This window comes from Mirounga angustirostris, unplaced genomic scaffold, assembly GCF_029215605.1.
Source record: "Mirounga angustirostris isolate CCGP_5_RB_7025 unplaced genomic scaffold, mMirAng1.0.hap1 SCAF_5, whole genome shotgun sequence".
In the NCBI taxonomy this organism is placed as follows: domain Eukaryota; kingdom Metazoa; phylum Chordata; class Mammalia; order Carnivora; family Phocidae; genus Mirounga; species Mirounga angustirostris.
This window is the reverse complement of record NW_026991713.1, coordinates 40,864,279-40,877,890: the sequence shown is the minus strand read 5'-3', so window position 1 is coordinate 40,877,890 and position 13,612 is coordinate 40,864,279. Positions and strand designations below refer to the sequence as shown.

Sequence of the window (13,612 nt, the reverse complement as noted above, 5' to 3'; positions counted from 1 at the left end):
CGTCCCCGCAGGAAACTTTTCTCTCCGGGCCTCCTCTGTCCACCCCGCCCGGGCGGAGAGGTGGGCGCCCTGCGTGCTCCTCTCGAGGGCACTAGCCCCAGACCCCGCGAGGCGTCTGTCTCTTTAAATCCAGCTGCGCGGCTGGGAAACAGCGCCACTCGGCGCCCAGGCCGCCTGGCGGCTGCGAGCTCGCTCGCGCTCTCGCTCCCGGCAGCGCGCCGCGGAGGGCTCGCTCGGCCCGCGGGCTGCTCGGCGGCGGCGGCGCGGGGCGGGGAGGCGCGGCCCGGCCGAGGAGGGAAGAAAGAGCGAGCCGGGCCGGGAGAGGCGCCGCGCCCGGTCCCGCGCCCGCGCTTGGCGGCCCCAGCAGTTTCCTTCGGAGTGACGAGGATGTGCCTGGGCTGCGGGTTTTTTTTTTTCCCTTCTCAAGACGATTTCCATAGTAACCTGATCAAGTGGCTCAGTATCGCAAACCTGAGGATTTCCGCGGCCCGCCGGCTGGACCTCAGTCAGGTAACGCTGGGCTCCCGTTCTCTCCCATTGCAAACCGCAGCGCTCCTTCCAAACTTCCTTTTGTGGAAAATCGCCCAGCCCAACGCAGCCCGGGGTATTTGCAACAGCGTGTTCCTTCCCAGGTGCCTGCCACGGGTCTTTTCCCCGCTGCTCCCCCAGGACCTATTATCACATTATTAAAAAAAATTTTTTTTTGGTCGCCCCCCTCCCCTTTTTGATGTTTCCATCTCTCTCTTTTCCCCAGACTAGTGATGGGGGCGCGGGGAGCAGTCGGGGGCGGGGGTGGCGAGCGCGGTCCAGGGAGTGGCGGGCTCGGGTGGGCGGGCTGCGGGGGGCTATTTGGGGGCAGCTCGCTTGGCCTGCGCGAGGTTGGGGTCTGGGGGAGGCCTGTCCGCACCAGGGCGGCGCAACCGGGGAACCCCTCGGCTCCAGACGAGCGAGGGAGGCAGGCTTGGGGGCGATGGAGCGCTCGGCTGGGTGGCTGGCGAGCGTCCAAACATCATAGATTTCCTTCCTACTCCCCCGCCCCTCTTCGGGTTTCTCGCTTTCTCTTTCCTCGTTCTCTTTTCTTTCTTTTCTCATCACCAGCTCCATTCTGTTCCCTCCCTTCCCTCTTTTTCCTCCCATCGTTTCCTTTTATCGTCTCCCTCTTAAAAGAAAGGAGGAATCCTTGGTAACCCTCCCGTTCTGCCAACATGGGAAGAGCTGTGAAGCCTGCAGCGTGGCCACCTCAACGAGGTCGTTTTCAGACTTGTCCTCATCCATCAACATATTTGTTTCCTGAGTCTATTGATCTCCCTCGATTCTGCAGAAATGCATTCTGAGCTGGGCGTCTGTATGTCAGAATCAGAGTTCTGCAGCTCGCTTCTGTGTTCCAAGTATGACCTGTATTGCAAGGGCTGAATATGTTTTTAAATCCACATATGCCATGGATATCAAGAAATCTAGGTTTTAAAAAATCCAGTCTTATTCTATAGAAACTCCCCTCTTAAATTGAGAGACACTTTCCCCTCTTCGATATTTCATTTTAGGGGACTTGAGAGACAGCCCCCCCCCCCCCCCCCCCCCCCCGTTTATGAGGAACATACAACTACTGTTGCCTTAATTATCTTCTCTTTAACCCTCATTCAGTTTTACACCTCCCAGTTACTGGAATGAATAGCTCATAATGAAGGTCCAGAACCTTGCTTCCCAAAGTCCTAGCTGGCTGAAGTGGCAACTTCTGCTGGAAGGTGCTAAGACAATCAAGGGGATGGGGAGTACAGAGAGACCTTGCCAAAGATGAGATAAGGCATAGCAACTCCTGTGTGAAAAAAAATAACTAGATTCAGACTTCAGTACTGAGGACATGATAGTACAATAAAACCAGGCTTTCGTTTTTGGTTCTTAGCATGTATCTAACTAAGCTAGGTAGGTATAAGTTAGAACTTATTTAAAAGTGAAGCCACTCAGTATTGAACCCATTCTGCATTGTTTATGGTGATGCACTTCCTCACACTGATTTTATTTTTCTTTGAAACATAAGATGTCTGTACCATGTGGAAACAAAGGGAGAAGACAGGACAGCTGCTTTTTAACCAGAAATAGAATTTACATGGATTTGTTTGTTTCCCAAGAGATCAAGTTGTTATGCTCTCAAGTTTTCCTGAAGTCAAAATATTTCAGGGGTGAAAACAATACTAATCAGTGATTATCCTCCACTCTGTTTCAGTGGTATATACATAGTTCATATAGGAAAAGGTCTCCGTTTTAGTGAGCTCCTCTTGCCTCCTTTCCTTTGTCTGCACATTTGTTTTTGAATTCAACGATCAATATAGAAGAAAGGGTCTTGGAGCAGAGAATGGATCAGGAAAAAGAGAAACTGCTGATAGACTGGAAAATATAACCAATCTTAACCTAGAGAAAATAATTACTGCCATGCCTCTCCACACTGTTGGCTTTGTTTTCGGCCAGTTGAGAAGCTGTAGGTTTTAATATGTATTTTCATCTTCTTCATTCTACACCTAATACTTTTCATACTGTAGGTCATATTTATCCAGTTCAGATGAATATTTACAAAAGACTTAAAATTCCCTTGACAGTGAAATCTAAAAAAGCATGTTTTTTCTTTCCACACGTTCTTCCTTGTAGTGAGCAATGATAGTAGTAGCAGTCCTACATTATTGTTTTTACCTGACTCCTGCTTTTGGTGTTTCCTGGTTGGGTGGGTTCTCCTGACATGTACAAGATGCTCCTGGCAGACTGCATGGAACTTGAATGCACAATTAAGTGTAGATGCAATAAAATGTTGATTTTTCTTGCTCTTGGTTTAAGAGCTATCATTCCCTCCTGTACGTTTAATATTTTGGTGGGACTGTCCCTCTTTTTGTATGTGTACATGAATGGTATAACATGAAGTCTCTTCTGATTAAGCCTTGCATGATTTGAAGTTAAAAGGTATATTAGTGACAAGCCATAAATTATTCTCTTATTTTAGTACATTGATCCTGAAACTGCTTTTCACCCTTGTGATTGCATCTATATATGAATCATTTAATGAAAGATTGGTAATAATGAGTTACCGGTTTTATAAGAGGGGGAAAAAAATCCCTCAAGTTTACTTACTGCAAGTCCCCATTTTCATGCAGAGGGCTTAACAAATATTTTTGATCTGGTATTTTAATAGACTGTATTGCTGAGCACTGCTAATTACCAAGAATATATTTTGTTAATTCTGAACAAGGTACAAGATAAGACATCTTTCAAGTTGTCTGGAGGGCTCCAAGTGCCTCATCCTTGTAACACATGGCAACAGGAAATGGTTGTCCTGGGTGCAAGCTGAAATGTGGACACAAATCCACACTTTGTGATCATTTGGGGACTTGATGGGGAAAACGTGCTGGCTCCTATGGATCGTCTGATGTTAACTTTTTGACTTCAGTCAGAACAGTGATTCCCAGGCCTGGGTTTGCAGTTCTCCTTAACTCCTTATTTCCTTGAGGACTGTTCTAAAATTCTCAGAAGACACCTAAGTTGAATGTTATTTTTGTAATAGAAAAGAATTTATGGAGACGTGCACGTGTGTCTGACTTTGTGTGTAACTGGGATAATTAGGGTGAGAGTATCGCCAAATCAAATGAGAGGCTGTCAACTTTAGAAATGCTGGGAGCCAGGGAGCTGTGCATGAGGCAGGAGCCAAGAGATCAAGGTTATATTCCTGCTTTTCACTGTATCATGTAGTTACTCTTGGGGTGGTCTCCTTATTCACAGATGTCACTTAGCTTTGTTATATCCAGAAGAAAAATGGCATAATAATCTTTTTTCCTGTTTTTGAATTCTCAAAAAAAAATATATATATATGACATAATCATATATACACACAGGTGTACATATGTAGACTTGGTAGATACTAAGATACATACCACACACATATTCAGAGGCAGCAGACAAGACTTCTGAACAGAGAAAGGAAGTCTTTCCTTACACCATAGACAGATGGGTAATGGTGCTGAGTATTTCCTTCCATTCAGGAGAAGGTGATTACTCTCTGTATTCTAGGGATATAGGTAGTAGATCCTTAATGGCTACTCACATAACCTAATGTGCAGAACTGAATAATCCCAGCAGGTATCACCCTTTTACTTGAATGCAAGTGAGTAATAAATTTCTCCCACTTTTTAAAAAAACAATTTAAGATCTCCTTCTCCCCCTCCCCCATTTTGTAAGGAAAAGTAATTTTCTGTAAGGTTAAGTGGACCTCAGGGTAGGAAAAACTCCCCAGAGCTTTCTTTCTGCTCAGACATCATTTTTCCTTCCAAGCCTGACTGTCAACAATAATATCTGATATGAGCCTCTGGTGGTGATGTTTCCGTAGGTCACCATCCTTCTCTGTCCCAGATGAAGTCTCAGGATAAGCAATGCAGTAACATAGATTCTGAATTTAATGCATCATTCAAATTGGTTATGTAACTGGGCAGTCTTGTTTACAAAAAAAAAAAAAACAACAAAAAAACTCCCAAGTCTTTAAAATTATATGTGTTTACTATTATCTTAAAATGATTTTAGAGTGTTCAGAGAAAATAAGCCTGGTCCCTGTAGGGATTTAAAAGCTGCTTGTTCATGTCATTAAACAGTGTTTGTACAATGATACTTTTTGTTAATCTGTGCAACGTTTTCATAAGAGCATAGCAGTTGGGACAATTGCTAGTTATGCTTGTTTGGATAAGTGCTTGACATAATGGGGACCTCGAGATTTCACGATTTAGAAATGCTGCCAATGACATATAGGGCCAAAGTTTTCTTGAGTAAAGAAGGGGGAAAAAACCAGTGTTTTGACAAGAAGTAATTTATAACTGTTCAGGTGTAGTTCGGATTTGAAACAAACTTACATTTCTTTTGTCTTGTTTTGTATATATTTGTATGTGGTGCATTTATATATGGAACCATGGGCCTCATATTCAGATTTCAGTTTTACGTACTGGGGAACATCATGTAAATCTCCAGCCTTACTTGGTGTCTTTTGGTAGGTTTGTAGGGATAGTGTTGAGGAAGAAATGGTATCTTTTATATGCTAATGTTGCAAATACAAATGAGACCACAAAGTCATACCATTAGGAGTTTTTTTCAATCAAAAGAAGCATGGTTCTTGAACACCCTCTTATGTTACTTTATTAGATGGGATCAAAATATCATGGCTGCTTGATTTTATGGCTCCATTTATTGCATAGCACTTAAAGATGCAGCTTCTGGAGTAAACTGCTTGAGTTTGAATCTCAAGTCTACCACTTATTATGTAGGTTATCATTGGTGATTATCTTAATCTGAGTCTGTTTCCCCATCTGTAAAATGGTTGTTGAGAAGGATTTTTGTGAAGATTAAATGAGAGAATATATTGATTTCATGTTTAGGAGTGTTCCTGGCATGCAGTAAATATTCATTGCATAGTCCCTATTATTGCTGTTGTGGCTGTTTGCTGAACTGTATTAGAAGGCTATAGTTATTTTTATGTTACTTTTCCTTCCAAATCTGATGTGACCCATATAGAACACTGGTCCATGTAGGAGCTATCCCACCCCCTTCCTTCCTTCTTTCTCTGCCACCCCCATCTTAGCTTTTCCCTATAGTCTCAAGTTGAAAATAATGACCAGGTCCCTGGGAGCAAAGAGTACCTCTGTTTTTGGAGGGGAATCTGTTCTTCTAAGTTTCTAGAAAAGTTTATCCTAATCTTTTTTTATATGTAGTGTCAAGATTATCCATAGATTTTTTTTTTTTTAGTTCAGTAATTGAAACTGGAAATCAGGATTAGCTATGGTAGTATTATATCCACTAAAAACAATCTGACAAACAGAAAACTCCCAGCTTTAGTGTTCTGGTGCTTTTTATTCACAAACTACAACTGACTACTGTTACCCTAATGTAATCCGAAAGCAACAAGCCCTTGCTAAAGAAGGTTGCTGGAGATATATATATATATATATATATATATATATATTTTTTTTTTTTTTGCAAAGTTACTTGAGGTCTTAGCGATAAGATGTCATTTGTTTAAACGATGTCATGTTTCATCCTTTTTATCTTTCTCTTGTGAGTTTTGCATTGGATAGGTAAATTTCTTTATATATTGAGGGATATCTTCATCTGTAAAAAGAATGTTTTGGATTAATCTACTTCTTTAAAAATTTTTTTATTATGGAAAGTTTTGAATAAATACAAAAGTAGAAAGGATGATATAATGGATTCCCAAGGACCCGTCATTCAGCTTCAACAGATTAGATGACCTCTTAAGATCCATCCTGATTCTGTGATATACTCTGACCATGGAAACTCTAACTACTCAGGTTTTGAGGATCTAGAATATTTGCTTTTAATAACAGTTGTTAAATTACAGTGCTGAGCATTTAATGGCAAATCAAAATAACATACATATCCTATTTAAGAATAATGGTTAAGAAATTGGGCTATAAAAAAAGAGGTCTGACACTATATTGAGTGTTATCTTTCTTTCATTTGGAAGCTTATTTCAAGATTGTAGGAATAGCCAGTCTCCAGATGTCCCCAGTGATCACTGCCTGTTGCTATTCATGCCCTTGTGAAGTCCCCTCCCACATTCTATCAGGGTTGTTATGTGTGATCGATAGGCTATGGCAGATGTGATGGTGTATGACTTCTGAGGCTAAGTCATAAAAGATATGGCCACTTTTGCCTTGTTCTCTCGGATGACCTACTTTGGGAGAAGCCAACTGCCGTGTTGTGAGGACATTCAAGCGGTCCATAGAGATTTATGGAGAAGGGAGGCCTTCTGCTAACAGCTGGCAGTTTACCAGTGTATCAGCCGTCTGAAAGAGCCACCTTGGAAAGAGGGTCCTTTAGTCCTGGTAAGGTCTTCAGATGATGGCAGTCTTGGGTAACACACTGACTGTATACTTTTGAGAGACCACAAGCCAGAACCATCTAGCTAAGTCACTTGTGAATTTGTAACTCACAGGGACTGCCTGAGTTATTAAATGTTTACTCTTTGAAACTGCGAAATTTTGGAGTAATTTGCTATGCAGCAGCAATATAAATACCTTAAACGGCCTCAGGGTCATTCTTATAAATACTAGTTATTGTTTTATAGATAGGTAGAAGTGCCAGTTAATAGAGTTCTTGTTGACAGAATGCTGTTTAAATTCTGCACTTAACCACAGTGAATTACTGGTATCCTGATCTTTTACACTTTAACTCCTCAGAATGAATCTTTTTGTGGACAGTATCTGTCATTAAATGAGGACAGAAGACCTGATGTTTCCTCTTTCATTAGTTGCTAACCTGGAACTTAATCCAAGCCCTTCCTTTTGGCAATGGTATATGTGAAAAGTTCAGCTGTCTTGAAATTTTGAAAGCAATCACGGCCTGGGGGTTGAGGACTGGGACATGTTTCAGCTGATACTTGGATAAGCTTTGACATAGTATCATAGTTTACCTTCAGGTTACTCCTAGCACACACAAAATCCTTAATGATTTAGGCTTTCATTGTCATACAGACTTTTCTTCTGTTGCCTACTAAACAGGGTAAGATTTAAGTGCCCGAAATATAATATGACCCAAATGATGCCCTGGTGACATTGCCTCATGTAGCCCTTCTTTATGAATTTGTACTTCAGGCTTTTGTGTGTGTTACTAGGTTTCCCTTCTAAGCATGGTTCTGGATTATATGTATCAATCTTTTTCTCATTGTTGTATCACAAGTTTAATGAACTCTAAAACTTGGATATTATAGGTAGAATAGAGTCTACATAAGTGCAAAGTTTTGGTATACCTGAAATTGTGTGGATCAGAGAACGGAGAAAAGACAATACCCTCACTTTTTACTTAATGAATCTGTTTTATCTATATAAATTACCATCCATAAAAATTTAGAAGGTGACTGAATCTTTACTATGTATAAGTTGGTGCTGAGAATGTGGGAGAATAAATACTAAGAAGTGTTTTTTTTTTTTAATTATGTTATGTTAATCACATACATTACATCATTAGTTTTTGATGTAGTGTTCCATGATTTATTGTTTGCGTATAACACCCAGTGCTCCATGCAGAACGTGCCCTCCTTAATACCCATCACCAGGCTAACCCATCCCCCAGCCCCCTCCCCTCTAGAACCCTCAGTTTGTTTTTCAGAATCCATCGTCTCTCATAGTTTGTCTCCCCCTCCGATTCCCCCCCTTCATTCTTCCCCTCCTGCTATCTTCTTTTTCTTCTTTTTTTTTTTTAAACATATAATGTATTATTTGCTTCAGAGGTACAGGTCTGTGATTCAACAGTCTTACACAATTCACGGCGCTCACCATAGCACATACCCTCCCCAATGTCTATCACCCAACCACCCCATCCCTCCCTGCCCCGCTCCAGCACCCTCAGTTTGTTTCCTGAGATTAAGAATTCCTCATATCAGTGAGGTCATATTATACATGTCTTTCTCTGATTGACTTATTTCGCTCAGCATAATACCCTCCAGTTCCATCCACGTCATTGCAAATGGCAAGATTTCATCTAAGAAGTGTTTTTGAGTCTTTAAGTTGGTGTGAATATTATGTCCTTCTCATAAATGAGCCACCAGTCTCATATTTGGAGTGTAAGGTTTTAGTACTTGTGTACTTTGTTAGGTAGGGTAATTAATAGGATTGTTGCCCCTGGGAATTTTTTCAGATCCATGGTTATCTTAGTATGAAACAGTGATGCTCTTCACCTGCCTACACCAATATCATGCTCTCTGGGAATTGAAATTGATTTTTTTCCCAGTCCTTAGCTATTTGAACAAGCCTCACCTGGGAGGACTTGGAACACCACAAAGCAGTCATTCAGAAATTAGTTTTTAGGACATCACAAATGAGTTGCATCACAAGCCTCAGGAAAAAGTTAATGAAGTTACTAGTTCTTGATATTTTTATGTTTGAGCACTGGGTGCAAAAAGAACTACCTTTAGAATTGAGGATAAACAACGCAGATGTGATTTTTTTGTTCTTTGTGAAATGTGTAGAAATGAAAGCACTCCAAGTTGCCAGTGAAAAGGACCGATGGCAGACATGTATAAAGTCTGAGAGTGTTGTCTGAGATGTCTTTTGATAAGCGTGCTTTTGCTTATTTGTTGGCTAATATGTCCCATCTTGTGTGCTTGTTTTATGTGCTTTGCACATTTGTCATTGCATTAATTTACCCCACAAAGTAAACATGGTGTTTAAACAAAAGTAAAGTTTATAGATACACATTAATTGCCTTCTATGCTGTGGTAAGGATGTCAGGGTTACAGAAATGAAGAAGACAAGGTCCCTGCCCTGGAGGAAGTTGAATGTGCTTAATTAAAAAAATATTTTTTATTTTTTATTTTTCAGAGTGTTTGGCTGCTTATTTATAGCTAGACTTTACAATTTATTATGGTTAAGCTGCACTCAACACAAGATCGGGTTGAATTATGTTACCATAATTGAGAGTTACCCTGGGTTCTACACTGTTAATGAATGCTAATGCTCTTTTGAAGGTCTCCTGTATATGGCCTCAATAACCACAAAGGCTTTTCTGCCGAGAGCCGATAAACTCTCGCGAATTTCGCAGGAAGTTGCATTAGAAATTATGCCATTACCTATAGCTTTTTCCTTTTTTGCTAACTAAGAATGTCTCTTCAGGGTATTCCCTATAGGGCAAATATCTCATACTCTGGAAATATATATATATATATATATATTCCCCACCCCACCCCCCGCCCCGGCCAGAGTGGAATGCATCTTATGAACTTTTAAACTTCCTGATGTTAGTGCTTGCTAATTATAGTTTAAGAATTGAGGTGGGGTTTTTTTAGTAGTATGTTAGGGTCCCAGAAATGCCTGAATCTTTCCTGCCAGTTACCGCCATCCCTGTGCAAGGACCCCAAGGAAAATCTATGCAGGCAATAGCAGCCAAAAGGTAATCAGAATACCACTTGATTGATAGCTTGAGATGGTGCAGTTTACCCTTGCTGCAGGGTTCTTTGGAAGATGGTAGTTCGGAACGCATACTTTAGTCTTGAGTCCAAATATGTAAATATATTTAGTCTTGCTATGCTCTGATCTAGCCACAGTTTAGGAAGGGGAAGTCAAAAGGAGAAAGAGGGACCCTAATTTCAACTCAATAGCCATAGAAAACTAGGAAGTCCAGAGAGCGAGAGGGAGTAGACCTTGGTTTTGTGCTTTATTTATTTATTTATTTGGGGAGGGGTGCAGAGGGAAAAGGAGAATCCTAAGCAGGCTCCGTGTCCAGCACAGAGCTGGATGCGGGGCTTAATCACACAACCCTGAGATCATGACCTGAGCCGAAATCAAGAGTCGGATGCTTAACCAACTGAGCCACCCAGGCACACTAAGGTTTTGTGTTCTTTAAAGCATCATCACTCTGCTTGCTAATAATTGAAGTCCAGGCACTGTTTTTGGATATGACTTAATAGAAGAGCAATCCCTTCTTTGAAGGGCGTGGACAGAGGTGACTGGTGAGGTAGAAGAGAACAAACAGTACCGATAAAGTACGGTAGAGGTCACAATCTCTTACTGAAACCTAGGGTAAGAACTGTTTCAGAAGTGGACATTTTCATACTTCAGAAACTCAGTAGAATGTATGTGTGTGTGTATATAGTGTGTATACACACACACACACACGGTATATTATGTGACAGTCTGACTATGACCTGGGACAGTATCTCTTGTCAAATAAATGACTATTTCTGTAAGAAAATCCATAAATAGAATAAGTGGGAGTAGTAGATAGACTAATGTCCCTCTCCCAAAATATCCACATCCCAATCTCCAGACCTGTGACTGTGTCCCTCTTCATGGCAAAAGGGACTTTGCTCTTAAAATTAAGGTTTAAGGGCTTTGAGATGGGGACGTGATCCTGGATTATTTGGGTGGACCCAATCTAATCACATGGGTCTTTGAAAGCAGAGGACTTTACCCAACTGTGATCAGAGGAGGAGATGTGATGAGAACAGGGTCAAAGAGGTATGACTTGTCTTTGAAAACGGGGGAAGGAGACCGTGGGTCAAGAAACGCACTGTAGAAGCTGGAAAGGGCTAGGAAACAGATAATCCCCTAGAGCCTCTAGAAAGGAGTGCAGTCCTCTTGACACTGAGTTTAGCTCAGTGAGACCCCGGTTGGACTTCTGAACTCCAGAACTATAAGACAGTACTTTTGTGTTGTTTTAAGCTGCTAAAACTGTGGTAATTTATTACAGCAGTGATAGAAAACTAATACAGTGGAAATAAAGACTGTGTAACCTTATTTTACTTTAGGTTGGCTTATAAAAAACTTTTTGATTTTCAGGACACAAGCAGGGAGGAGGGACAGAGGGAGAGGGAGAAGCAGGCTCCCCGTTGAGCAGGGAGCCCGATGAGGGGCTCCATCCCAGGACCCTGGGATCATGACCTGAGCCGAAGGCAGATGCTTAACGGACGGAGCCCCCCAGTCACCTGATTTTCAGAGCTTTTAGATTATGAATTTCATTTAGGGATTGTGAACCTGTAAAGGGAATCAGGAATCTTGATGTTTTCACTGGGTGACTTCATGATGTTTGAATTTTTAGTCCTGGGAGGAGGAGATTCTCCGAAGAAGGCCTTTTAATCGCTACCATCCTAATACTTGAGGCTTTGCTGATTTCTTTGTATTCATTTCCATTGCCTTTATGGATCTTACAATGGTTGGTGATGGCTCTGGCTGACTTGACTAATCACGGACCTTGGTTCACTGTAAATCGGATTAAGGTAATGTAGGTGAGGGGACTCAAACTCCAGGGTGCTATGCAAATGCACATTGTCCTTGTTGATTGTATTTATTAGGGAATAGCTACCTCCAGTCCTTTTATCGAGGTTGGTTAGCGGGGGCAGAAGTACTACAGGATGATGCTGTGAATGTGGCCGCAGTATTGTCTCTTCCTTCTGGCCGCCAGAAATCCTGCTCCTCTACCTCAAGTCTCTGTCAGTGTGTGGCTACAAGGGAGGTGGCATCTGGAATGAATGTCTCACCACAGAAAGACTGGATACCCTTGGGCTCACGCATGCACCTCATTGTGTCATATACCTCATTGTCAGCCATTTACGTTTAATTGCATTGAAATGTGAAGTGAGGAAGAAATCTCCATGTTCTGCTGCTTCTCATGGTAGAATCCAGGGCAAAGTCTCCATGTGGAAATTTTCTAGAAAATGCCCCACAAAGTATAAAGTGCGCTTTAGGATACAGGGTAGCAGTTTACACTAAAAATGCAGTGTTTGTTTTCTTGTGATGCTCTGCTTTTTTAGTAGGTCCCATTACTATGAAATGATTGTAGTTGTCTGATTCATGTTTGAAGGTTATGCTTTCAGTGAACTATTACAAGATGATGGTACTAGCTCTGATTCAAATAAAAATGCTAACTTTGAGCATGCCCCTTGCAATGTCCTTGAGTTGTAGCTGAATCTTTAGGAACATCAGTTGTCCTATTGATTCTTTTGATGTCCAAGTGCTGGGAGACTGAGTCTTACTCTGTCTGGTGTGTGTGTGTGCATGCACGCAGTTGTGTTACTGTTTTTCCTTCATTTTCTCACTTGACATCTTTCCTGTAATTGCTATGATATATAATCATGAATTTATTTCAACACTTATTGACTACTGAATTTTAATTCAAGTGTCTATTTAAAGTAGTTTCAGAACCCAGAGAGTGCCTTATTCTTCATGCCACAGTATATTGGGCTCTGGACTATGTGATAGGGATGTAGACTTTGCCCTTAATGAGTTTATGTCTAGCAGGTAAGGGAAGACTTGTGCAAAGGGAAATGTGGCAAGTTCTGTAGACAAGAACAAGTATCCATGGAGGGAAGGAGATAAAGGAGGGGAAGTCCTCTTCTGGCTGGGGAAAGTGCAGAATGCATGAAGGACAGAGTGGCTTTTGAACAATGGAGGGTAGCCTTGAGACATGCAGAGATACAAGAATGGATATTCTAACTGGGAAATGGGATAGTAAATTATTCAAAATTGAATCCGTTCCATGGCATATGGATCCCTAGGATTTGGCCCTGCGTCCTCTTGCATCTGACCATCTTTACCTTATATTCCAGCTGTGGGGAGCTATTTGTAGAGTTCTCTAAGTGTCCTCTTTCCACTTTGGACCTGTGCTAACAGGTACAGTTGACAATGAGCTTTCTATATTGAGATTTTTTTTTTAAAGTACTTGTTTTAAGATGTGCATATTACACTCCGCAAATCACATCTTCGTACTTGTTCAGTACTGCCAGCTACAAAGTCCAAGAATTCCAGAGCTTGTGGTACGGGAGGTTTGTTATTCAGCTCCACTAATGCCACTTATGCATTTGTTCCTTTGCTTATTGTTTCTTTTTTTTTTTTTAAGATTATTTGAGAATGAGAGAGAGCATGTGCGCTTGTGAGCAGGGGGGAGGGGTAGAGGGAGAGACTCTCAGGCCAACTCCTGGGAGCACAGAAACCAACGTGGGGCTCCATGTCATGACCCTAAGATCATGACCTGAGTCAAAACCAAGAGTCAGAAGCTTACCTGACTGTGCCACCCAGGCGCCCTCCTTCCTTTGCTTATTCTTGAAGCATGTCTATTGCCGAAAAGGCAAAGATGACAAAGT

The 13,612-nt window shown here is 41.5% G+C and overlaps 1 protein-coding gene across 1 annotated transcript in view; it reads left to right on the top strand.

The window, feature by feature from the left end:
• The first annotated feature begins 227 nt into the window (after positions 1-227).
• NAV3 (neuron navigator 3) overlaps positions 228-13,612 on the top strand; it is an 803,480-nt gene continuing 790,095 nt past the window's right edge. The window contains exon 1 of the mRNA XM_064590847.1: positions 228-510. The gene's annotated coding sequence lies outside the window, so the exon portion shown is untranslated. The remainder of the gene's footprint in view (positions 511-13,612) is intronic.